This window comes from Somniosus microcephalus, chromosome 8 (assembly GCF_052327205.1).
Source record: "Somniosus microcephalus isolate GS21.2 chromosome 8, FLI_Smic_1.0, whole genome shotgun sequence".
In the NCBI taxonomy this organism is placed as follows: domain Eukaryota; kingdom Metazoa; phylum Chordata; class Chondrichthyes; order Squaliformes; family Somniosidae; genus Somniosus; species Somniosus microcephalus.
In genome coordinates this window covers 137938720-137956098 of record NC_140994.1, presented here as the reverse complement: position 1 = coordinate 137956098, position 17379 = coordinate 137938720, and the positions used below count along the sequence as shown (strand labels likewise).

At 48.0% G+C, this 17379-nt stretch overlaps 1 pseudogene; it reads left to right on the top strand.

Annotated features, from left to right (window-relative positions):
- Positions 1-15128: 15128 nt before the first annotated feature.
- On the top strand, positions 15129-16078 carry LOC147113816 (uncharacterized; annotated as a pseudogene).
- Positions 16079-17379: the final 1301 nt, after the last annotated feature.

Genomic DNA, 17379 nt, shown 5'->3' with positions numbered 1-17379 from the left:
ATGCAAGCCCAAAGTTTCTGAAGGCCAGACCAGTGCCTTATGCGATCAGACCAGCTGTTGAAGCAGAGCTGGAAGGGTTGGAACATTCAGGAGTACTGTCCAAAGTGGACTGGAGCGAGTGGGCTACACCCATCGTTCCTGTAATGAAGAGGTCATTGAGTAATACGCCTGGGGAACCAAAGAAGGTCCGCATCTGTGGGGATTTTAAGGTGACAGTGAACCCAGTCCTTCACACGGTACAATATCCGATTCCACGAATCGAGGATATTTTCGCCTCGCTATCTGGAGGTAAACACTTCACCAAAATTGATCTAGCCCAGGCGTACTTGCTAATGGAGGTAGAAGAAGCTTCGAAACAATACCTTACGATCAACACTCATAAAGGTCTCCACCAATACAACCGGCTGGTGTTTGGAGTAGCCTCGGCTCCGGCTATCTGGCAAAGGGTGATGGATCAGGCCCTGCAAGGGATTCCAGGGACCCAGTGTTATTTGGACGACATCTTGGTCACGGGCGAAAATGACGGTGATCACCTCGCCAACTTGGAGAAGTTGCTCACCAGATTAAAGGAGTATGGGCTATGAGCTAATCGCCACAAGTGCGAGTTTTTCCAGAAACAGATCTCGTATTGTGGCCACGTCATCGATGAAGAGGGGTTACATAAGTCCCCTGACAAGATTGAGGCAGTAGTCAAGGCTCCAGCACCAGAAAATGTGTCACAACTGAGGTCGTTCCTCGGGCTGGTAAACTACTACCACAAGTTCTTACCAAATTTGTCTACGGTATTACACCCACTGAACACCCTACTGCAAACAGGGGTACCATGGAAGTGGGATGACGAACGTAGATGAGCTTTCAAGAAGTGTAAAGAATTGATCACATCAAAAGAGGTGTTGGCCCATTTCAACCCAGCACTACCAATTCGTTTGGCATGTGATGCATCACGCGATGGTATTGGAGCGGTGCTGTCGCACAAATTCCCAGACGGGTTGGAGAGGCCAGTAGCCTTTGCGTCTCAGTCACTAACCTCAGCCGAGCGCAACTACGCCCAGATTGACAGGGAGGCCCTCAGCCTAGTATGGGGAGTAAAAAAATTCAACCACTATCTGCATGGGCAGAAGTTCACCTTGCTGACTGACCACCAACCACTTGTCTCCATCTTTAATCCTAAGAAGGGCGTTCCAGTGATGACTGCACAGCGGTTACAAAGATGGTCCCTGTTTCTAGGGGCGAATCAATATGAAATAGAATATAAAGGCACGAAACAGCATGGGAACGCTGATGGGCTATCGTGCCTGCCACTGCCTACTGTGGAGGAAGCACCAGCAATGGACCCTATCGAGATATTTTATTCGTCAATAATTGAACGGTTGCCAGTAACAAACGCGGATATAGAGAAGGAGACCCGAAACGATCCGACGCTGTCGCGGGTATATGAATTGACGGTGAGGGGATGGCCAACACATGGTGACTCACTGTTGCCAGCATTCTCATCCAGAAGAGAACAGCTGTCAGTATGCCAGGGGACAGTGATGTGTGGATCCAGAGTGGTGATTCCACTCAAGCTATGGGAGAGAGTGCTAAATGAGCTTCATGAAGGTCATCTGGGGGGAGTGAAAATGAAAAGCCTTGCTAGGGCTTATGTGTGGTGGCTGGGAATCGATCAACAAATCGAAGACCTAACTAAGAGCTGCTTAGGATGCCAGAAGGTCCAAAATGCACCACCACATGCCCCTCTACACCCATGGGAGTGGCCCTCCTCTCCATGGCAATGGGTGCATATTGATTTCGCTGGTCCATTTATGGACTCAATGTTCTTAATAGCAGTGGATGCTCATTCAAAGTGGCCTGAGGTGATAAAAATGTCTTCAACCACTACAGAGAAAACGATTGCAGTCCTACGGACCATATTTACCAGAAACGGTTTGCCAGAGCAGATTTGCTCTGATAATGGACCACAGTTTGTGTCCGACGAGTTCCAAAAATTTATGAGAAGGAATGGGGTAAGGCATTACACATCCGCCCCGTATCATCCAGCCACAAGTGGATTGGCTGAGAGGCTCGTACAAACCTTTAAGAAGGCGATAAAGGCCATGTGCGATGATGAAATTCCACTACAGCATAAGATGGACAATTTCTTATTAGCCTACCGAAACGCGACACATGCAGTTACCAACCAGACCCCGGCCATGATGTTCTTTAACCGAAGGTTGAGATCTCGTCTGGACTTGCTCAGACCAAATGTGCGAAGAAATGTTGAGGACAAACAATTCCAGCACATCAATGAGAAGCCGACAAGGAGCTTCAATGTAGGGCAACCAGTCTTGGCCCGTGACTATCGAACAGAGAAATGGCAACCCGGAACGATATGTACAAGGCAAGGTCCATTAATGTACACAGTGGATGTCGGGGAGAACATTGTGAGACGCCACGTCGATCAGATCTTAGCGTCACAGGAACGCATCAACCCCATGTCTCGAGTGCCTGGGGATGAACCCGACATACCAGTAGCATCTACTTCAGACCCAGTAGCAGTGGAACCCGATGAACTACCCGATGAAAAGGAGTCAGAATCGCCTCTGCACCAAGAACAAGAACCTCCGGAAAGGCGCTATCCCGAAAGGGTCAGGAAGCCGCCCCAAATACTGAATCTATAAATGGGCTTTTGTTGTTTAATGTATATGTTGAAATGTTAATTGTTATTTGAATATTAGGGGTACTACTAATCTAAAAGGGGAGGAATTGTAGTGTATGTGCCTTTAAGTCAGAACTACTTTTACAGCTCCTGTATACTGTAGTACCGGCAGTGACCACACTGGTATATAAGCTTTGCGCATGCCTCTGTACCCCGTGTCTTGAGACTACCCTCCTCCAGTAAAGACCTGTTATTTGTTAATGTACAGCATCCGTGTGATTATTTAATAATAGCATATCCACTGAACCACGGATCCAACAACTGGGATCCCTCGTAGAACAGGAGGTGTTGAGGCCAATAACCACCCACGTGAACTCACCACTCTGGCCGGTTAGGAAACCCGACCAGTCATGGAGAGCCATCGTGGACTATCGGGTGCTCAATAAAACCATCCCAGCCTGCGCGCCCACAGTCGCGGCTGTTGCCGATCTGATAGGGAGCATTCCAGCGACTGCAACCACTTTTACGGTGCTGGATATCTCCAATGGGTTTTGGTCGATTCCTCTAAAAAGGGAAGGCCAATACAAGTTTGCCTTTACTTTTAAAGGGCAACAGTACACCTGGACATGCCTTCCCCAGGGTTTTCATAACAGCCCTTCCATATTCTACCAGTGTATGGAGGACGCCTTAAAGGGTTTTAGCCGACCTCAGCAGCTAGTACAGTATGTGGACGACTTGCTTTTGTTCTCCGCCGACGGGGAGGAGCATGGGCCACTGCTGGCCGAGCTGCTTGAGCTGCTGAGGGGGGCCGGGTTTAAAGTAAACCTGAAGAAAGCCCAGATCAGCCGCGAGGAAGTCAAATTCCTTGTGCTGAGGGTAAGGGCAGGGGAAAGGGCCATAGATGAGGCGAAAAGAAAGGCAGTACAGGAGTTACCAGTCCCCAAGGCCGTAACAAGGGTAAGATCCTTCCTGGGACTCACAGGGCACTGCAGGGACTTTATTGAGAGTTACACAGCCACGGCAGCCCCTCTGCTTCAGCTCCTCCGCAAGGGAGTCGGGTGGGAGTGGGACCAGAACTGCCAGGAAGCGTTCACACGCCTCAAGGAGGATTTGCAGACAGCTCCCACACTGGGGGCCATCAACGGTGGGGAGGAATTCTTTTTAGAGGTAGCAGCCAGTGGGGATAGCTTGAGCGCGGTGTTGCTCCAGGAGTGACACGGCAAGCTACGGCCCATGGTCTACTCATCTAGGGTTCTCACCGAGGTAGAACGGGGATATTCCAACTGCGAGAGGCATCTCCTGGCCACGCATTGGGCCGTAAAGCGCTCACAGCCCTTTACAGGATCATCCCTGATAGTTCTACTCGCCCACCATGCCCCCAATCAGATGTTGTTGGACAGGAGAATAAAGGACGGGACAGTGAGCAGGGCTCACATTGCTCGCTGGACTTTATTGCTCTCGCAGATGAATCTGAGAGTGCAGGGGTTGACCGAGCCCAAGTTGGCAGCGAACATGATTTACCCAGGTACGGCCCACACCTGTACGGTAGAAGGGGTATGGGATGTAGATGTCGGGTTCTGGGCCAGGTTACACCCGACGGGCCGGGACATTTATGTGGATGGGTCCAGTTCGATAGCAAAGGGAGAGCGCTTCACCAGGTGCGGGATTTATGACCCCACAGCTAAGATAGCTAAGGCCCTTAAACCCCCCATCACCCTGAGTGCTCAGCATGCTGAACTGGCGGCGGTGGTGTATGTGGTCGCGCACCCCGATGAGTTCCCCACCCCCTACACCATCTGCTCGGATTCCATGTTTACATGTAGTTCGTGCACCGAGTACCTGGCCATATGGACTTGGCGCGGTTTTAAATCCACAGATGGGAAGCCCTTAGCAACAGCACCGCTGCTAGGGAGGATTTTGGATGTCACGGGCACCCGGGGAGATCACTATATACATAAGGTCAAGGCCCACTCTAAGACAGAGCCCAGAGGGGAAGGTAACCAAAGGGCCGACGAGTTGGCCAAGCAGGGGGCCAGGGAAGGAGAGTTCTGGGATCCCTATGAAGTAGACCCGGTAGCAGCAATCCGGGACAAGGGAGGAACACCGGGGGTAACTTTGGCCCCAGACTTAAAACAAGTCCAAGCCCAGGATCCTGCCCATAAGGCTATCCTGGGGAAGAAGGAAAAGGGCGAACAGGTAGAGGGTCCGTTCGGAGCAGCGGACATTACCGTTAGAGAGGGGATGCTATTTAAATGGGATTGGTGGATAGTTCCCAAGCGGTACCAGAGGGAATTCCTCCAGTTGGCCCACGGGAGTCCAGGAGCGGGACACCCAGGGCCGGAAACTACCTGGCAGAGGGTAGAACAGGCAGGGTGGTGGCTGCAAGTCAGGGAGGATGTCCGCAATTTTTGCGTGGACTGCCTGGTGTGCGCAGCAAACAACCCCGATACTCCATGTAGGAAAGTCCCCATAGGACACACAAGGAGGGTAGAGGGACCATGGCAGACCCTCCAGGTCGATTACATCGGACCGCTACCCACCACACAGGCAGGTAACAAATACTGCCTAGTCCTGGTGGACGTGTTCTCCAAGTGGGTGGAAGCCTTCCCTTGCCGAGCAGCCACAGCTTTGGGGATGGCAAGGATTCTGGTAAAGGAAGTGTTCTCCCGGTGGGGACGGCCACAGGCCGTGGAGTCCGACCAAGGGAGTCATTTCATGGGGCAAGTAATGCAGGCCACCTTGAAGCTTTTAGGGATTATGGGGAAGTGGCATGTGGCTCATAACCCAGTCATCGGGGGTTGTGGAGCACCTTAACCGGACGATTAAAGAAAGGCTAAGGAAAGAGACAGAGTCATCCCAGAAAAAGTGGGATGTGGTCCTGCCGTTAGTTTTAATGGGTGTCCGGGCCAGCCTCTCCAGAAGCACAGGGTATTCCCCGCATGAGCTCATGACCGGGAGGGTCATGCGTACCCCCACCCACATTTTGGCACCAGTCCTAATGGAAGCCCAAGTCCAGGAAGTGAATCAGGACAAGTTTGTACAGAATCTGTAAGATAAATTAAAACAGATTCACTGGCAGGCAGCCAGTAACATGGGGAACCAGCACCGGAAAAATCGGTTGCTGCTCGAGCCCCAGAAAACCCACGAGTGGAAGGTGGGAGACCAGGTAATGGTATGGAACTATGCCCAGGGAGGGGCATTTGAGCCACTATAGCATAGTGGACAAGGCAAGCCCCATGGTGTACGCGGATAAACTCCCAAAACGCACAAAGTAGTTCCATATTAACCAGTGCAAGCGGTTTAACCCAGGGGAGAGAACAACAAAAGTAAAACCACACCAAGGCCTAATAATGAGCATGGTGGACGCGGGTCTTCCTCCCATGATTTGGGATGACGACGACCCGGTGGTCGGGACAGTAAGGAGGAGCAGTAGGGACCCACGGCTGAGGACGCCATGGACACCTCCTTACACGCCGACCGTGAGCCGCAAAAGGCCCCGGCGAGAAGAGCCTTAGCGGGGGCACCCGGCAACATGGGTAGCGATGTACATAGTCTTAATGTACATAGTTCTTGTATATAACGAAGCCAGGCCTTTGGAGGTAAACCCTCTCACAGAAAGGAATTGTTGCTTTTTGTTTCATAGGAAGCTGAGGATGGTATGGAGACAGCCCTGAGACTGAGCGTAATCTTGGTGTTGGCCGGAACGGGGCACAGCAGGAGAGGGGACACCGAGTCGTCCCTCCTCTACGGCTGTACTCGGCGGGGGGGGGAACCCACTGTGACTAAGAGGGGTAGGAGGGGGGCCACAGACGGGATGGCAGCCTACTTCCATGAGGGAAGATGGCCAGGGTGGCTGGGGTCCAATTCGACAAAGTACTCCAGCCACGCCAGGTTCACGTACGGGGAGGCTTCCCTACCATGTCCCCAACTGAAGATCACAGCCACACGGGTTAGGGTGACTGAGGGCAAGCGCGTGTGCTTAAGATGCAAGGGGCACATTCCCCTGGGATGGAGGTGGTGGATTAGGAAGTTGAGTTAGGACAAGGGGAACAGGTCAGCGGACTGGGAAAGACTGGGGAACGACACGTACCGACAGATCACGGGGACGAAGGGGGGAGTGGAAGTGTGCTGGAACAAGTGATGGAAGGAGGAACAGGGGACTTATGTGTGTGTGTGGGGGTCAGAACGGATCTGCTCGGCGGGTGTATCGATTGCTTTCATACAGCAATGGCAGGATTCCGGGACCGGTATGGGAAGGGATCGGAGTTTGGATGCTTGCGTAGTCCCAGATCCTCCCAACACAATAAATTCCACAGAACTGGTAGTGCACGATAGGAAGCCCCTGCCCACAGCCCCACCGGCGCAGGAGACAGAAGTTAGGTGTCCTGCCGCCACACCAGGCCCAGGGAATGGTTTAGTTCTAGTCCCGACCGGGAAGGTTTTATTCCAGGATGTACATTATGCAGCCGCGTCGGTCATCTTAAATTTAACCCGGGTGCAACTGCCTGAGTGGTGTCCGAAGGAGACTGAGCAGTTTTACAAAGCCCTTATTAAAGAAATGTTCCGCCAATTTTTCGAGCTCAGCTACGGGGATGTGAATCGGGAGAAACTGTATGGCATGGATGCGTACGATAGAGGCAATCCAGGTAGGCAAAGGCGAGGGATGGTGTGATAAATCCATGTAGTGAAACAAGGAACTCGAAGAGGCAAGATATTAGAATTAGTCCGTGTACTTTATTAAACAACTGCGTAACAAAACATACAGGCCTGCATCCTCCCATTCCACCTCCGCTGACCTCAACTAGCAGCAGCACTAGCTACAGCACCACCTGGTGGATAACCTTAATCATAACATCCCAGATTACTATATTCCTCCCCCCTTAAGATTTCAGAATGAATTTCTTAACAAACAACCATTCCTAAGGGCCACATAAGAAGTCTCCATTCACTATGTTCAATACTTGACGAATCTAACAGGTCAGTACCAATCTCTCTGGTGGCTTGTGAGTCCTTTGTGAACGTCTAACAGTAAAGTCCCTGCTTGTTTGTGGTGAAGCCACCAGCTGCTCCTGAGCAGTGCTCAGAGTATCTGACTCTTCAACGGTGGTTTCCTCTTGACGAATGGGTTCCTGTGGAATTGTGTCTGTCCATGGTGGTGGCACCACAGATGCACTTGAATAACTGGGGGCAAACCTGTCCTCAGCCATTGCATCTGGAACCTCAATTTCAATTTCCCCTTGTCTGGTAAGTTTCTGATCTACATGTCTGCATACTGCCCTACCATCTCCCAACATGACCTTGTATGATACTGGACCTGTCATTGGGTCTATGAAGCCAGGAATCCACTTTGGTCCATAACTGAAATTCTTGGTAAGGACCGCATCTCCTTCTCCAAAACTTCGGCTTTTTGTTCTTTTGTCACGGTTCTCTTTTTGTTTGTTTTGTCTGTTTTCCAATTTCCTTTTTAGGTCTGGGTGGACAAGGTCAAGAGTGGAGCGTAGTCTACGACCTAATAACATCTCAGCAGGAGAGAGTCCTGTGGTGGATTGAGGTGTTATTCTGTAGCTGAACAGAACCTGTGACACTTTGGCTGCCAAACTCCCTTCTGCACTTTTTTTTAATCATCTCTTTAAATGTTTCTCCGGCTCTCTCCGCAGGTCCATTTGAGGACAGATGATATGGAGCCAAGGTCACATGCACTATGCCATTGTTTCTCATGAAATCTTTTGTCTCTGTACTCACAAAAAGTGGCATTGTCACTTACCACGATCTCCGGTAGCCCATGATTACTGAAGCTCTGACGCAGGCAGTCTATAGTAGTAGTGGAACATAAGAACATAAGAAATAGGAGCAGGAGTAGGCCAATCGGCCCCTCGAGCCTGCTCCACCATTCAATAAGATCATGGCTGATCTGATCCTAACCTCAAATCTTCTATCACTGTGCATCCACCCAAACCCATGTGATCTCCCGGGAGAGGCGAAAAACCAGATAAAGACCCAATGGCCAATTTGGGAGAAAAAAATCTGGGAAATTCCTCTCCGACCCATCTAGGCGATCGAAATTCTTCCAGGAGATCACTCTGTCCCTATATTTTCTACAGTACTTACCTTCTGTAAAGGCGATCTCCACCCCAGCCAGGAACAGGAATAAAACCATCTCCTGAAATCTAACACAGAATTAGAACACAGTAGGAGCAGAACCAGGCTACACGGCCCCTGGGCCCACTCCACTACCCACAGGACCATGACCATTCCGAACCTAGACTCATGTCCAATTTCCTGCCCGCTCCCCGTAACCCTTAATTCCCTTTACTTCTAGGAAACTATCTATTTCTGTTTTAATTTTATTTAATGATGTAGCTTCCACAGCTTTCTGGGGCAGCAAATTCCACAAACCTACCACCCTCTGAGTGAAGAAGTTTCTCCTCATCTCAGTTTTGAAAGAGCAGCCCCTTATTTTAAGATTATGCCCCCTAGTTCTAGTTTCACCCATCATTGGGAACATCCTCACCACATCCACCCGATCCAACCCCTTCACAATCTTATATGTTTCAATAAGATCGCCTCTCATTCTTCTGAACTCCAATGAGTAGAGTCCCAATCTACTCAACCTCTCCTCATATGACCACCCCCTCATCCCCGGGATTAACTGAGTGAACCTTCTTTGTACTGACTCGAGAGCAAGTATGTCTTTTCTTAAGTATGGACACCAAAACTGTATGCAGTATTCCAGGTGCGGTCTCACCAATACCTTCTCAACTGCAGCAATACCTCCCTGTTTTTATATTCCATCCCCCTAGCAATAAAAGCCAACATTCCATTGGCCTTCTTGATCACTTGCTACACCTGCATACTAACTTTTTGAGTTTCGTGCACCAGGACCCCCAGATCCCTTTATACTACAGTACTTCCCAGTTTCTTGCCATTAAGATAATAACTTGCTCTATGATTTTTCCTGCCAAAGTGCATAACCTCACACTTTCCAGTATTGTATTCCATCTGCCAAATCTCTGCCCACTTACTTAGCCTGTCTATGTCCCTTTGCCGGTTTTTTATGTCCTCCTCACTCACTACTTTCCCTCCCATCTTTGTATCATCTGCAAACTTTGATATGTTACACTCGGTCCCCTCCTCCAAATCGTTAATATAGATTGTAAAGAGTTGGGGACCCAGCACTGACCCCTGCGGAACACCACTAGTTACTGGTTGCCAATCTGAGAACGAACCATTTATCCCAACTCTCTGCTTTCTGTTAGAGAGCCAATCCTCCACCCACGCCAGAATATTACCCCCAATCCCGTGATATTTTATCTTGAGCAATAATCTTTTGTGTGGCACCTTGTCAAATGCCTTTTGGAAGTCTAAATACACTACGTCCACTGGTTCTCCTTTATCCACCCTGTATGTTACTTCCTCAAAAAACTCCAGCAAGTTTGTCAAACATGACTTCCCCTTCATGAAACCATGCTGAGTTTGTCCTATTAAATTATGTTTATCCAAATGTCCCGTTACTGTCTCCTTAATAATGGACACTAACATTTTACCAACCACAGATGTTAGGCTAACAGGTCTATAGTTTCCAGCCTTCTGCCTACTACCCTTTTTAAATAAGGGTGTTACATTGGCAGTTTTCCAATCTGCCGGGACCTTTGCTGAGTCCAGTGAGTTTTGGAAAATTATTACCAATGCATCCACAATCCCTACCGCTACTTCCCTCAAGACCCTAGGATGCAAGCCATCAGGTCCAGGGGATTTATCCGCCTTGAGTCCCATTATTTTACCAAGTACCACTTCCGTAGTGATTTTAATCGTATTTAGTTCCTCCACCACTAGAGCCCCCTGTTTGTCCCGTGTTGGGATATTCTTAGTGTCCTCTACTGTAAAGACTGATACAAAATAATTGTTCAGTGTTTTTGCCATCTCCATGTTTCCCACCATTATTTCCCGGTCTCATCCTCTAAGGGACCAACATTTACTTTAGCCACCTTTTTTCTTTTTATATAACTATAGAAACTTTTACTGTCTGTTTTTATATTTTTTGCTAATTTACTTTCATAATCTATCTTCCCTTTCTTAATCAATCTTTTAGTTATTTTTTGCTGTCTTTTAAAGACTTCCCAATCTTCCATCCTCCCACTAGATTTGGCTACCTTATATGCCCTTGTTTTTAGTCGGATACTATCCTTAATTACTTTACTTAGCCACGGATGACTATCTTTTCTTTTACACCCTTTTTTCCTCAGTGGAATATATATTTTTTGGAAGTTGTAAAATAACTCCTTAAATGTGCACCACTGATCATGTACCGTCTTACCCTTTAATCTATTTTCCCAGTCCACTCTAATCAATTCTGCTCTCATACCTTCATAGTCTCCTTTATTCAAGCTCAGCACGCTTGTTTGAGATCCAACCTTCTCACCCTCTAATTGAATATGGAACTCAACCATGTTATGGTCACTCATTCCAAGGGGATCCTTTACTAGGACATTTTTTATTAATCCTGTCTCATTACACAGGACCAAATCTAAGGTTGCTTGCCCCCTGGTCGGTTCAGTTACATACTGCTCAAGAAACCCATCCCTAATACACTCAATGAACTCATCCTCAAGGCTGCTCTGCCCAATTTGATTTGTCCAGTTAATATGATAATTAAAATCCCCCATAATTATAGCTGTTCCCTTATTATAAGCCTCAACTATTTCCTGATTAATACCCCGTCCAACAGAGTTGCAACTGTTCGGAGGCCTATAGACTACACCCACTAGTGTTTTTCTCCCCTTATTATTCCTTATCTCCACCCAAACTGTTTCACTATCCTGCTCCTTTGACCCAATATCATTTCTCTGTACTATAGTGATTCCTTCCTTTATTAACATAGTGGAGGCAGCAGAATTAACAGGATAAACATCCATCCATTTGGAATGTGCATCAATGATTATGAGGAACATCTTCCCCATGAATAGACCCGCATAATCTAAGTGCAATCTTCTCCATGGTTTATCCGGCCACTCCCAGGGGTGGAGAGGAGCCGCTGCTGGTGCCTTCCTGTGTACCTGACAAGTGCTGCATGTCTTGACTAGATTTTCTATCTCCTCATCTAGCTTTGGCCACCACAAGTAACTCCTAGCCAAGGCTTTCATACACGAGACCCCAGGATGACACTGATGTAGTTGCTCTAGGATAGACTGTCGTGCTGGCTGTGGAATAATCACTCATGTTCCCCACAACACACAACCATCCTGCACACTCAGCTCTGTTTTCCTGACACTGTAGGGTGTGAAGTCAGTCCCTTCCGGATGCTGTGGCCATCCCCTCACCACATATTCTCGAACTCTAGACAGTACTGGATCTTAACTTACTTGCTCTGCAGTCACAAGTGCCATGTCAGTGTCCTCCAACATCAAAACTCTGTCCTCTGGAGCTGCAAGGATAGGTGTGCCTGGCAGTGGAAGACGGCTCAAGGCATCTGCGTTCCCATGGTACTTGCCCGCCTTGTAGACGATGACATACTCATATGCCTTCAACATCACTGCCCACCTCTGGATCCGGGGTGACACCATCTGTGGTACTGCTTTCATTTCATTGAAAAGAGAGAGAAGAGGTTTATGATCGGTGCATATGGTGAACTTCCTGCCATATATGTACTTGTGGAACCTCTGTAACCCAAACATTACTGCTAACCCCTCTTTGTCTAACTGGGAATAGTTTTTTCCGCTGGTGTTAGAGTTCAGGACATAAACCCTATTGGTCTTTCAGTTCCATCTTTCATGCAGTGTGAAAGAACTGCCTCCACCCCGTAAGGTGAAGCATCACAAGAGAGAATGATGTCTTTCTCTTCATTGTAGTGAACCAGCACATCCGACAACAGCATCAGTTTCTTGGACTGTTCAAATGAAACCCCCTGCTCCTCTCCCCACTGCCACTGTGTCTCCTTGTGCAGTAGTTTGTGAAGAGGTGCTAACACTGTTGACAAGTTTGGTAAAAACCTGTTATAATAGTTCAGCAGTCCCAGGTAAGCTTTTAACTCAGCCACATTGGTAGGAGCAGGGGTGTCCTGCAGTGCTTGTACCTTCTCCTTGATTGGATGGAGCCTGGTGGCTTCCACTCTGTGTCCCAGGAACACTGCCTCATTCCCCAGGAAAGTGCACTTACTCCTCTTGAGCCGTAACCCTGCCCTCTCCAATCTCTGTAGTACCTCTCTCAGAGGGCTCAGATGCTCCTGGTCGGTTCTTCCCGTCACCAGAATGTCATCCAGATAGATGGAAACATGTGGAATCCCTTGCAGTACACCTTCGATTGTCCTCTGGAAGATAGCTGGACTAGATGAGACACCAAACGGTAAGCGGTTATATGTAAACAAGCCCTTGTGTGTATTTATGGTAACATACTTCTTTGATTCGTCATCCAGTGTAATCTGCAAGTATGCATGACTCATATCCAACTTTGTGAATTTCTTTCCAGCAGCCAGGTTTGCAAAGAGATCCTCTGTTTTGGGAATAGGATACTCTAGTTTGGACACCCGATTGACTGTCAATTTATAATCTCCACAGAGTCTTACCGAATTGTCCAGTTTTAAAACAGGTACTATGGGAGCTGCCCATTCTGAACATTTCACTGGCTCCAGTATGTTCTCTCTCAATAGACGGTCAAGCTCACCGTCTACCTTTGGTTTCATGGCAAAAGGCACAGGTCGTTGTTTAAAAAACCTTGGCGGTGCCTCCTTGTCTACATAAATCTTAGCTGGGGGGCCATTAAATGTGCCAAGTTCCTCCTTGAACACATTCTCATGTTCACTCAACACTTCTTGAAAATCAACTGTTTGCCCTCATCTATTTGATTCACTGCTCCCCAGTCTAATTTAAGTTCTTTTATCCAGCCCTGACCTAACAGGTTTGGTCCGGTACCCGATACTATAACTACAGGTAGCTGTTCCACTGTGTCCCTGTGTTGCACAGTTACATTAGCTGCACCTAATGTCGCTACTCGTTCACCTGTATATGTTTTAAGGTGCAGAGAGCAAGACTTTAACTCTGGAACTTTTGCAAGGATCCACAATTTTGCGTACTCTGCCCTGTTCATTATGGTTACACCGCACCCTGTATCAACTTCAAAGTTCTCCTTAGAGTCATTTACTGTCAGTTGCAATGTGATAGGAGCCACTTTTGGAATGTTCTCTAACATGCTATACATTATGAACATGTTCTCTTCTTCCTCAGCTTCCCTGCTGATGTGGTGTGCTCCATGTTTTTTCACTTCTCTTCCTTGGTTTTGCTTTCCTCCCCCTTTTGGTTTGGATTCCTCCACAGGCGATTTTGCCCTGCATGCTCATTTTATGTGTCCTTGTTTCCCACACTTGTGGCACTTTTCCTCCAGAAACCGGCATTCACTCGCCAGGTGATCACCCTTGCATCTATAACATGCCTTCACATGCTCACGTTGTGGTTTCTGACGCATGTTTAACTTGTGCACAATAACCTGACCTGCAACTTGCTTAGCATTAGCCCTGTCTGAACCCTGTATTTCTTTTACATCTCGGTTCGCTGTCTCTATGGCTTTTTCATAAGTAAGCCCAGTCTTGGATAATAATCTACGCTGCATTCAGTCGTCCATTATTCCGCAAACTAGCCTATCTCTCAGCATTTCCTTCAGGTTGTTCCCATAATTGCAATCTTGTGCTAATTTACGCAACACCGCTACATAGTCCATTACGCTCTCTTCCTCTTTTCTGTTCCTTGAATTAAACTTGAACTGCTGTACAATCTCACTAGGCTTAGGGTTGAAATGTTCTTTTAGCAAGGCCACTAATTCAACAATTGTTTTGCCTCCAGGCTTTTCAGGACTGAGCAGATTCTTCATCAAACTTTAGGTTTGGCTTCCCACTGAACTAAGCAGAATGGCTTTCCTTTTTGCGGCATCATTTATTTCATTTGCTTCGAAGAAATAACCCAACACTTCATAGTATTCCTCCCAGGTTTGTGCTTGAATATCAAAAGCGGAGACCGTTCCTACCGTGGCAGCCATGCTCTCGTCCAATTGGTAGCTAACTTTAGCTCGTGAGTTTGTTTTTTTTAAAGTCCCGGCAGACTTCTCTTCTTTATTCAGTGTCCTTTTACCTCATCGCCAAATGTGATAAATCCATGTAGTGAAACAAGGAACTCGAAGAGGCGAGATATTAGAATTAGTCCGTGTACTTTATTAAACAACTGTGTAACAAAACATACAGGCCTGCATCCTCCCATTCCACCTCCGCTGACCTTAACTAGCAGCAACACTAGCTACAGCACCACCTGGTGGATAACCTTAATCATAACATCCCAGGTTACTATAGATGGTTAATGACATGGCCACGGCCTTTAGCACAGGCACGTCCCTCGCCAATAGTATGGATGATGTCCAGCTACAGATGCAGATTAATAGTTTAAAGGACCAGCTGCGAAAGATACTGGGGGAAGGGAACGAGGTGGAAGGTTCGGAGCTAAAAGAAGACCAGGCGATGACCAGTCATTTAAAAGAGGTCATCGCTGAGCTGGAGACACAGGCCAAGACCATCAACGATTTGATACAGGAGGACAGGAATGCCTCGGCACAGGCAGCCAGAAGTGATGCATGTGTATTGTACGGTGCGTGGTTGCTAAACGAGGGACACAGTAATCTGGAGGACTTACAAAAAGGTCGTGTCCCGTTGTGGGTTAGCAACCGGCACCTCACAGTGCTCAGCCCATATTATAATTCGATGACCCCATGTCGCTCCGATTAGCTTCCGAAGCCTACCCAGTCCCAGTTGATTGCGGATGGTCCAACCACACGGTTATGGGGATTGTACTGCGGATGCCGGTAATGGGCAGGTCACCGCAGCGAGTGCCGGTATACTGGGTCGATAACATTGGCGTCTTGAGGGATGGGGTGCATGTGCGGTATCATGGGACCCCACCGTTTGTTATAAAGTGGGAGCACGCCATGACTGGCACTGACCTCAAGGGGTGCCAGAGCAGGGGCGCACATGTGACATTGTGTCCCCAGCACCTGAATGCGTTCGATCGACTAGTGTATGGGTTTGAATCGGAAAGTGCAGAGCCCATTAATTGTACCATGAAGGTGATGGCCCAGAGCCACGTTCCACCTCAGGTAGCATACGCGGGCGACGGGACGTACTGCGTCACGACAAGCGTGGACCAGTATCGTGTACACAACGACACTTGGTGCCCGGTCACTGATTCGACTTTCTGCTTCAAACTCCACACAGAAGTTCAGGTGGCACAAGAGCGCATCCTTCCCATTTCAGAGCCATCCACAGTACACCTCAAGGTAAACAACATGGTACAGAATCTGCAGCAGTACGTTACACGGTTCGGGTACGAGATACAGCCTCTGCCCGAACACCTCATAAAATTAATAAAAGCCATTGAGCTGTCACAAAAACATTTTTACACACTCGAACAGTGAAACCGGGACACAGGGGAGGAAATTAAAGGGATGATTTCCCCGCCCTGGTGGGACATTGGATTAAATGTCGAGATCCCTCCGTGGATCCGGATATGTTCGCACGCTCTTGTAATTATACAGAGTTTGGTGGTATTGTACTTGTTTCAGCTCTCCTGTAAAAAGCAAAGCAAGGCACTCCAATGTCATTGGCAGGCCCTGATTAAAGGGTAACCAGGAGTTTTGTTCTCTGTAAAAAGTTGCATAAGTATTTATTTGTGATTAAAGAACAGAACCTGGGGATTTTAAACGTAATGAATGGCTTGGTTGGGGCTCACGATGCTTCTACACAGTGGAAAAAGACAAGGATACTTGATAATCCAGTGGGGACATTGAAACATCAAAGGGGGTCTGTAAGCATCGGCGCAGGCCCCAAGGATCTTTTTTTGTATCGGACATTTTGTATGATTGTTACTGCTGATCGACCATCAGTCTGTTTGGCCCAGTGGTAGGGGCATGGTACAGTTGGGCCTAGAGGCACAGACACACCTGTGAGTTTCAATTTAACTATGGAAAAGACATTTACTTTGGACAATAAGCGTCTCGATAGGTGATGAGACTTCGTATTTTAATGGGTTTCGATGGATCTTCAATTGGATAAGACAACGATGCCAGTTTCGCTGGAATAATGGACTTCCTGGCCTCAATGAAAAACACTTTAACCTTGGGCAAAACACATCAGCAGTAAGACTAAATCACATCAAATATGTACCACAGGGAGGGGGAGACAAGATAAGGAATTGTCTTCCATCCCCCAGCCCTGTACATGTCCTGTGGTTTGGATTACTGGGTGTATTGGAATACAAGAGTTGGGGGAAGGCCCAGACTCGAAAAGGCGGGAACCAGACAAAGAAAGGTGATTTAAAAGACATCACTGCAATACACAGACCGTAATGAATTTTTAGGGTATACAGAGAAGGCAACTTTGGCCATTCTCACTCTCTCTCGCCATCGCGTGCCCTCATTCTCTGAACCAAGAACCGAGACCTCCGTCCGAGACAGAGAGAAGAAACCACCACGAGCGACAAGAGCCTTGCCTTGCTCTTCGACTGTAGGAACGAACCTCGAAACTGGGACTTAGATACTGCATCGGCGATACGGAACCAGGAAACACGTTCTACACAGGGAAGCAACGAGCAAGAAAATGGACAATTTGGGTGAGCATTGTCCAAACCCATGCATCCTTAAGACCACCGGTACTGTGTGAGGGGGTGTTGTGTGTTCCAACCAATCCAGAGTGTTTTAGTGGGAAGGTTCTGTGTGTA